The sequence below is a fragment of the Triticum aestivum genome, chromosome 2A (genome assembly GCF_018294505.1).
Source record: "Triticum aestivum cultivar Chinese Spring chromosome 2A, IWGSC CS RefSeq v2.1, whole genome shotgun sequence".
NCBI classification, from domain to species: domain Eukaryota; kingdom Viridiplantae; phylum Streptophyta; class Magnoliopsida; order Poales; family Poaceae; genus Triticum; species Triticum aestivum.
In genome coordinates, this window is record NC_057797.1 from 52,819,448 (window position 1) to 52,827,408 (window position 7,961).

Here is a 7,961-nt window from a genome sequence, read left to right on the forward strand (position 1 = left end):
TTCCCGACGCCAGGCGTCGTCGGACTCACCGTCCGATGACTCTGCAGCGCACTCTTCCCCCGAAGACGAGGAAGAAGAAGAAGAAGATGCTCCCCCACCGACTGAGGGAGATAGGAAAAGGAAGGCCGCCCCAACTGGGGAGGCCGGAGGGTCCAAGAAGGGAAGGACTCTCCTTCCGGACAGTTCCACCACCGCCAATGAAGGCGAAGACGAGTGGTTGCCCAGGGCCAAGCCCCCGGGGAGATCGTAAGTATTCGGATACCAGAGTAACTCATGGAATTTCTTTGTCGCACTATTTTCGCTAATCGCCGAACATAATTATGCAGGCCGCCACGAGCCAATATCGAGGTATCATCGGACGGCTCCTTGGGCTTGTCGAACATGGATAGTGATCCAGTCCCGACCGCCACCTCCCCTCATCCTGCCGACGATGCTGAGGTGTTGTCTCAAGAGGCACCGGATCGAGGGGAGACAGTCCTGGAGGCGCCTCAAGGCGACCTTCCGGACTCCGGGAGCCGAGGGAACGGGGCCCCTGAGAGCTCCGAGTTCGGCCCTCAGCCGAACACCGCGCCGGACCCTCCAGCAGTTCCGGGCTCGGGCAGGTGGCCTCCTTCTAAGAGGGGCACGACGCCTGTGCCGGTGACGTGTGTCCATCCAGAGGCACCAGACAGTCTGCTGGAAGCGCTTCGCAGCGCTTCCATCAACGAGGAGCACCGCACTATCATGAGTGCGGTGATCCAGAAGGTTCAGTCCGCCAAGAGCGGATTGACTGAAGCCTGTGCCAGCCTTCTAACAGCCTTTTTGGTAAGTGTTTTAAAATGTAGTAGAAATATTACCGCATAGACAGTAGCCCCTGATGCTTTGTTCGGTGTTCACAAAGAAAAGCCGAATAGAGGATCAAATAATATCGCAGGAGTCTAATATAAGTGTGTCAATATGCATATGCAGGCTTCGCTGCTGGCCTCCGCCGCACTGACTGCGGAGGTCGCCATACTGAAGCAGGACCTCCAGGGGTCTAGGAAAGAGCTCGGCCTTGCCAAGAGGCAGCTCGAGGAGAACAAGGGTAAGTAATACCCTGCCTATAGATATGTATATATAAAAGAAGACGCGATTGCAAAATGACAGGATCATCGTATATTTGCCAGGGGCCACGAATGAGGTGGCGACCCTGAAGCAAGCGCTAACCAAGGCCGAAGATAAAGCGGCCAAGGAGCGCACCGAGTGGGAAAAACAAGAGGCTCATGTGGGCGAGGTGCAGCAAGAGCTCCAGGCTCTCGTGACGAAGCACGAGGCGTTGGAGCTTGACTCGAAGACGCGAGAGTCTGAGCTTGCCGAGGCCCTCAAGAGCGCAAAGAGTGCCAAGGCCGAGGCCCAGAAGGCCCTCCAAGAGATCGATGTGATGAATAAGATTGTGGCGGGTAAGGCTTTCTATATGCAAAGCAAGCATGTAAAAGTAAATTACCGATTACTTACCCGAATCCGGAGCTCTCCAGGAGCATTCGCAGATTTGCCCTGCAGCTTGTCGGATGCCGCGCAGTTTTACCAGGCCGAGCAGGGAAGCTCAACGGAGAAGCTGTTCTGGTCTCAGTATACTGGGACCGAACACCCAGTGCCTCTGAGCGACCAGCTAAAGCAGCTGGTCGAGCTGCACAAGGCGGCCGAACATGCCATGAAGGGCCTTATAGTCCGGCTGTGGTCTGGCGATGCCCTTCCGAAGAGCTACTTCGGCCTGGTGAGGCGGCTTGTGGATGCCTGCCCATGGTTGGAGGTCATCAGTGGTCCTTCTGCATCGAAGGTGCATGCCGGGCTTTTGCCCGTGTGAAGGTGCAGTGGGCCAAGCTAGACGCTATGAAGCTGATCAAGGAAGGGCCACCACAGGGCAAGGAGCATCGCACCCCCGAAATTTATTATGAGGGTGTCCTGAAGGGTGCCCGTCTTGTAGCGGATGAATGTTCCAAGGATGTAATATTTGAATAAACTTGCTCGTGTGATCCTGTATGATGAAAACTTGTTTCATATGCGCTATGCAACGCTTGTGTGAATTTAAAATATTACCTTTTGTTTGGCTGTTTATCCAATCTGAGAGATGGCTAGTCCTCGGCTTCTTCCCCCATGCCACTAGTGCTGGGGTGTTCGGGATAAACCTGAGCACTCTTGTTCCCATGTTTGGGTCCTTCGAGGGAAGTGCTCAGCACAACGAACCAGGCAACCGGACTAATAATGCTTTATCACTCTCACTTACCCATAGAATTCTATAATTTTAAATTTCGGCGAAGCCCCTGGTATTCGGAAGGCCGAATTGGGGGCACGATACACGCCTTTAAGCCGGATAGGGCCGGCCCCTCTCCCAAAGCGGCATAAGTCTTTAGGGACTCGAAAACCTCACCGAACAGCGACTAGTCGCTCGCTTTATCATGACAGTCAGTTTTAGCTTTCTCTACTGAGGTGCTCAGCCCGGCAGAACCGGGGCACAATCGCAGTAGTTCTCCTAGCGCTACCTTAGCCGATAGAGCGAAACATAAGGTACCAAAACATAGGAGCCGGGCAAACCCAACATTTGACCAAAGACATGATTCGGAGCTGATGCATATAATGCTATAAGTTCGGGGTGCCGCACTTGTGAAAGTGTTCGGACTTTTCACACCATATTGTGGGGTACGCAAGCCCCTGGTGTATTGGCCGTACCAAAGTGTACGGTTACAAGGCGTCGTTAATGAACACACACACACATATATATATAACAGGAATGCAATAATAGTCGTGATGTTATGCATTGTTTATTCAAAAAGGTGTGTTAAAGCAGAATGATACAGATAGTGAGATAAGCAAAGAGTAGGACTATGTCCCTTCCAAGGGCAAGCTGAGGAATGATATTAAATCGAATATTTCGCTCATTACTGTAATCAACCTGGGAATTCCATGGTATAACGTAGCTGTCTGCCTCCTTGGTTGCTGCATCATGTGTTCGGCAATAGTGCTGCCGGACAGTGTTTCCAGAGATTAAGGTCCTGAAAAAAAAGAAAGATAACCAAACGGGAAGCCCCTAGTGCGGTTTAAGCCGCGTGTTGGGGCGTGCCGCAGTTGTGCCCCCCTTCCCATCTGTGCGCATGGTATTTTTAATGTGTAATTATGTACGCGCGGCACGAGTTTCGCCGTTGGGCTGGGATTGGGGTGGCCACCGTATTGCTACGCGAGCTCAGATCGCGCCAGGTGGTCTATTTGCCGATTGCTCCAAGTGCATTTGACGGTGTGCGTGCTTTGAAGCGCCGAACTGGTTGATTGCCTTGAGAGGCTGCTTTGCGCTTCTGGTGCGAGGGCTGCGGTGTGCTCCTCTGTTTGGAGAGAGTGCTCTATGTTTCCATTGACTATAATAACTCCGCGAGGTCCTGGCATCTTGAGTTTGAGGTATGCATAATGCGGTACCACATTGAATCTAGCAAATGCGGTTCGCCCGAGCAGCGCGTGATAACCACTGTGGAACGGGACTATATCGAAGATTAACTCTTTGCTTCAGAAGTTATCCGGGGATCCGAAGACCACCTCCGGTGTAATTGAGCCTGTGCAATGGGCCTCTACACCTGGGATGACGCCTTTAAAGGTCGTTTTTGTGGGTTGATCCTTGACGGGTCTATACCCATTTTGTGCACTGTGTCCTGATAAAGCAGGTTTAGGCTGCTGCCGCCATCCATAAGGACTCGAGTGAGGTGAAATCCGTCAATGATTGGGTCTAGGACCAATGCGGCGAATCCGCCATGACGGATACTAGTGGGGTGGTCCCTGCGATCGAAGGTGATCGGACAGGAGGACCAAGGGTTGAACTTTGGGGCAACGGGCTCCAAGGCATATACGTCCCTGAGCGCATGCTTCCGCTCCCTCTTGGGGATGTGGGTTGTGTATATCATGTTCACCGTCCGCACTTGCGGGGGAAACCTCTTCTGTCCTCCAGTGTGCGGTTGTCGGGGCTCCTCCTCGTCATTGCTATGCGGCCCCTTGTCCTTGTTTTCGGCAATTAACTTGCCGGCCTGCTTGAACACCCAACAATCCCTGTTGGTGTGATTGGCTGGCTTGTCTGGGGTGCCGTGTATTTGACACGAGCGATCGAGTATACGGTCCAAGCTGGACGGACCCGGTGTACTTTGTTTGAATGGCTTTTTCCGCTGACCGGGTTTAGAGCCTTTGAATCCGGCATTGACTGCCGTATCCTCAGTATTTTCGCTGTTAATGCGGCGCTTATGTTTGTTGCGACGTGACCTGCTATTGCCGTCCTTGGTATCTAAGGTACCATGGTTCTTTGATATGTTATTACTGCGAGCCAGCCAACTGTCTTCTCCCGCACAAAAGCGGGTCATGAGCGTCGTGACAACTGCCATAGATTTCGGCTTTTCCTGACCAAGGTGCCGGGCTAGCCACTCGTCTCGGATGTTGTGTTTGAAAGCCGCTAAGGCCTCCGCATCTAGACAGTCGACGATTTGATTTTTCTTTGTAAGGAACCGAGTCCAGAATTGCCTGGCCGACTCTTCTGGCTGCTGAAATATGTGGCTGAAGTCATCGGCGTCTGGTGGTCGCACATAAGTGCCCTGAAAGTTGTCGAGGAATGCGGCTTCCAGATCTTCCCAACAGCTAATGGAGTCCGCTGGCAAGCTGTTAAGCCAGTGTCGCGCTGGTCCTTTGAGCTTTAGTGGGAGGTATTTGATGGCGTGTAAGTCATCACCGTGGGCCATGTGGATGTGGAGGAGGAAATCCTCAATCCATACTGCGGGATCTGTTGTGCTGTCGTATGATTCAATATTTACAGGTTTGAAACCTTCTGGGAATTGATGTTCCATTACTTCACCTGTGAAGCATAGGGGGTGTGCGGCGCCTCTGTATTGGGCTATATCGCGATGCAGCTCGAATGGGTCTTGCCCGTTGTGTTCGGCCCGGCCGGATTTGCTTTTACTGTATCCGGCGTGACGTTTATCGTCTTGCAGAGTGGTGTGCCATCGTGATCCGTAGATCGATCTTGCATGCTTTACTTTTTCCTCCAATATGTCTCACAGGTCTGGCATATCTCCCCATGCCTTTTTATTTGAATGGCGTCGGGGTGGAGGCTGAGTTTTTGGCTGGAATGCCTCTCTATCGCGGCCACGAGGTGGCCGATCAGCCGTATCATACGCTTCTTCCTCCAGTCGGGGTAGTAACCTGTACTTTGGGTAATTCTTGGAGGGGCGCTCGAGTTTATATTCCTTGGCTGCGAGGACTTCTGTCCATCTGTCGGCTAGCAGATCTTGACCAGCTCAAAGCTGCTGCTGCTTTTTCTTCAGGCTATTTGCTATGGCCATAAGTCGGCGTTTGAAGCACTCTTGTTTGACGGGATCCTCTGGTACAGCGAACTCACCATCGCTGAGGCTTGCCTCGTCTTTGGAGGGGGGGCATGTAATTGTCATCCTCCTCCTCTCCGTCTGCCGCTCTCTCAGGAGAGCTGGCTCCTTCATCCTCCTGCTCCAAATCTTGCTGGAGGGGATTGTTGTTCTCTTCGGCACTGTCCAGAGTGTTATTATCTCCTGTGCCGGTATCACCAGTTTTTCTTTGGCGGGACTTAGAGCGGCGCCGCTGACGTCGGCGCTTGGGTTGCTTCTTGGAGGGGTCATCCTCCGCTATCTCGTCGCCATTGCCTTCGTTGGGTGTATCCACCATGTATATGTCATATGACGAGGTGGCTTTCCAGTGCCCTATAGGCGTTGGTTCATGTTCGTCTCCTACATCGTCGTCCATACCGTCGATGTCTTCGGAGTCGAAGTCGAGCATGTCGGTTAAATCATTGATAGTGTCTACTAAGTGGGTGGTGGGTGGGCATCAAATTTCTTCGTCGTCCGCATCCCAATCCTGTTGGCCATAGTCCGGCCAGGGCTCTCCTGACAAAGAGAGAGACCTTAGTGAATTCAGAATGTCGCTGAAGGGAGAGTGCTGAAAGATATCCGCGGTGGTGAATTCCATGATTGACGCCCAATCGGATTCGATTGGCAGGGGCACGGATGGTTCGGAGTCCGGAAAAGAGTCCGGCACCTTGGAGTCACGGGCTGCGCAGAGGGTTAGGCTGGTGTTCGGCTCGATCGCCGTTGAGACTGCAGCCCCTGAGGCGGTGTCTAACCACCCGTCCTCGATTGGTGCAGTTGGCTCCGAGCTAGGGGTCGAAGCTGATGAGGGCGCGACCTCTGGGGTACTGCTCGGCGGCAGAGCTAGGTCATACCCATCGTGACAGTGCGGCGCGCCCAGCTATGGCTCGAATCCGTCGAAGATCAAGTCTCCGCGGATGTCAGTCGTGTAGTTCAAACTTCCAAATCTGACCTGACGGCCAGGGGCGTAGCTTTCAATCTGCTCCAGATGGCCATGCGAATTAGCCCGCAATGCAAATCCGCCGAATACAAAGATCTGTCCGGGGAGAAAAGTCTCACCCTGGACCACATCGCTATCGATGATAGTAGGAGCCATCAAGCCTAACGGCGACGACACAGAGGAACTCTCAATGAAAGCACCAATGTCGGTGTCAAAACCGGCGGATCTCGGGTAGGGGGTCCCGAACTGTGCGTCTAGGCCGGATGATAACAGGAGGCAGGGGACATGATGTTTTACCCAGGTTCGGGCCCTCTTGATGGAGGTAAAACCCTACGTCCTGCTTGATTAATATTGATGATATGGGTAGTACAAGAGTAGATCTACCACGAGATCAGAGAGGCTAAACCCTAGAAGCTAGCCTATGGTATGATTGTATGTTGTGATTGTTGTCCTACGGACTAAAACCTCTTCGGTTTATATAGACATCAGAGAGGGTTAGGGTTACACAAGGTCGGTTACAAAGGAGGAGATATCCATATCCGTATTGCCAAGCTTGCCTTCCACACCAAGTAGAGTCCCATCCGGACACAAGACGAAGTCTTCAATCTTGTATCTTCATAGTCTAACAGTCCGGCCAATAGAGATAGTCCGGCTGTCCAGAGACCCCCTAATCCAGGACTCCCTCAGCTGGCTTCTCCATCCTCCTGCCCAAAATCTTGCTGGAGGGGATTGTTGTCGTCTTCGGCACTATCCAAAGTGCCATTATCTCCTGTGTCGGTGTCACCGCTTTTGCTTTGGTGAGACTTAGAGCCGCCGCGGACATCGGCGCTTGGGTTGCTTCTTAGAGGGTTCATCCTCCGCTGTCCCATCGCCATTGCCTTCTTTGGGTGTGTCCACCATATATATGTCATGTGACGAAGTGTCTGTCCAGTGCCCTGTGGGCAATGGTTCTTGTTCACCTCCTGCATCGCTGTCCATGCCGTCGATGTCTTCGGAGTCGAAGTCGAGCATGTCGGTCAAATCGTCGACAGTGGCAACCAAGTGGGTGGTGGGTGGGCGGCGAATTTCTTCGTCATCCACATCCCAATCCTGCCGGACATAGTTCGGCCAGGACTCTCCTGACAAGGAGAGTGACCTTAATGAGTTCAGTATGTCACTGAAGGGCGAGTGCTGAAAAATATCCGCGGAGGTAAACTCCATGATCGGCGCCCAGTCGGATTTGATAGGCACGGGCGCAGGCGGTTCGGAGTCCGTGGCCGGGGAAGAATCCGATAGTTCGGCATCATGGCTCCCGTGAAGGGTAAGGTTGATACTCGGCTCGATCACCGATGAGAGTGCGACCTCCGTGGCGGGGTATATCCACCCGTCCATGGATGGCGCAACTGGGTCCGAATTGAGGGTCGGAGCGGTCGCCGGCGCGATCTCCTGAACACTGTCTGATGGCAGAGCTAAATCATGCTCATCGTGACCGTGTGGCGCACTAGGCAGGGGATCGAATCCGTCGAAGATCAAGTCTCCGCGGATATCGACAGTGTAGTTTAGGCTTCCAAACCTGACCTGGTGGCCAGGGCGTAACTCTCGATCTACTCCAGATGGCCAAGCGAGTTGGCCCGTAGTGCGAAGCCGCCGAACACAAAGATCTGTCC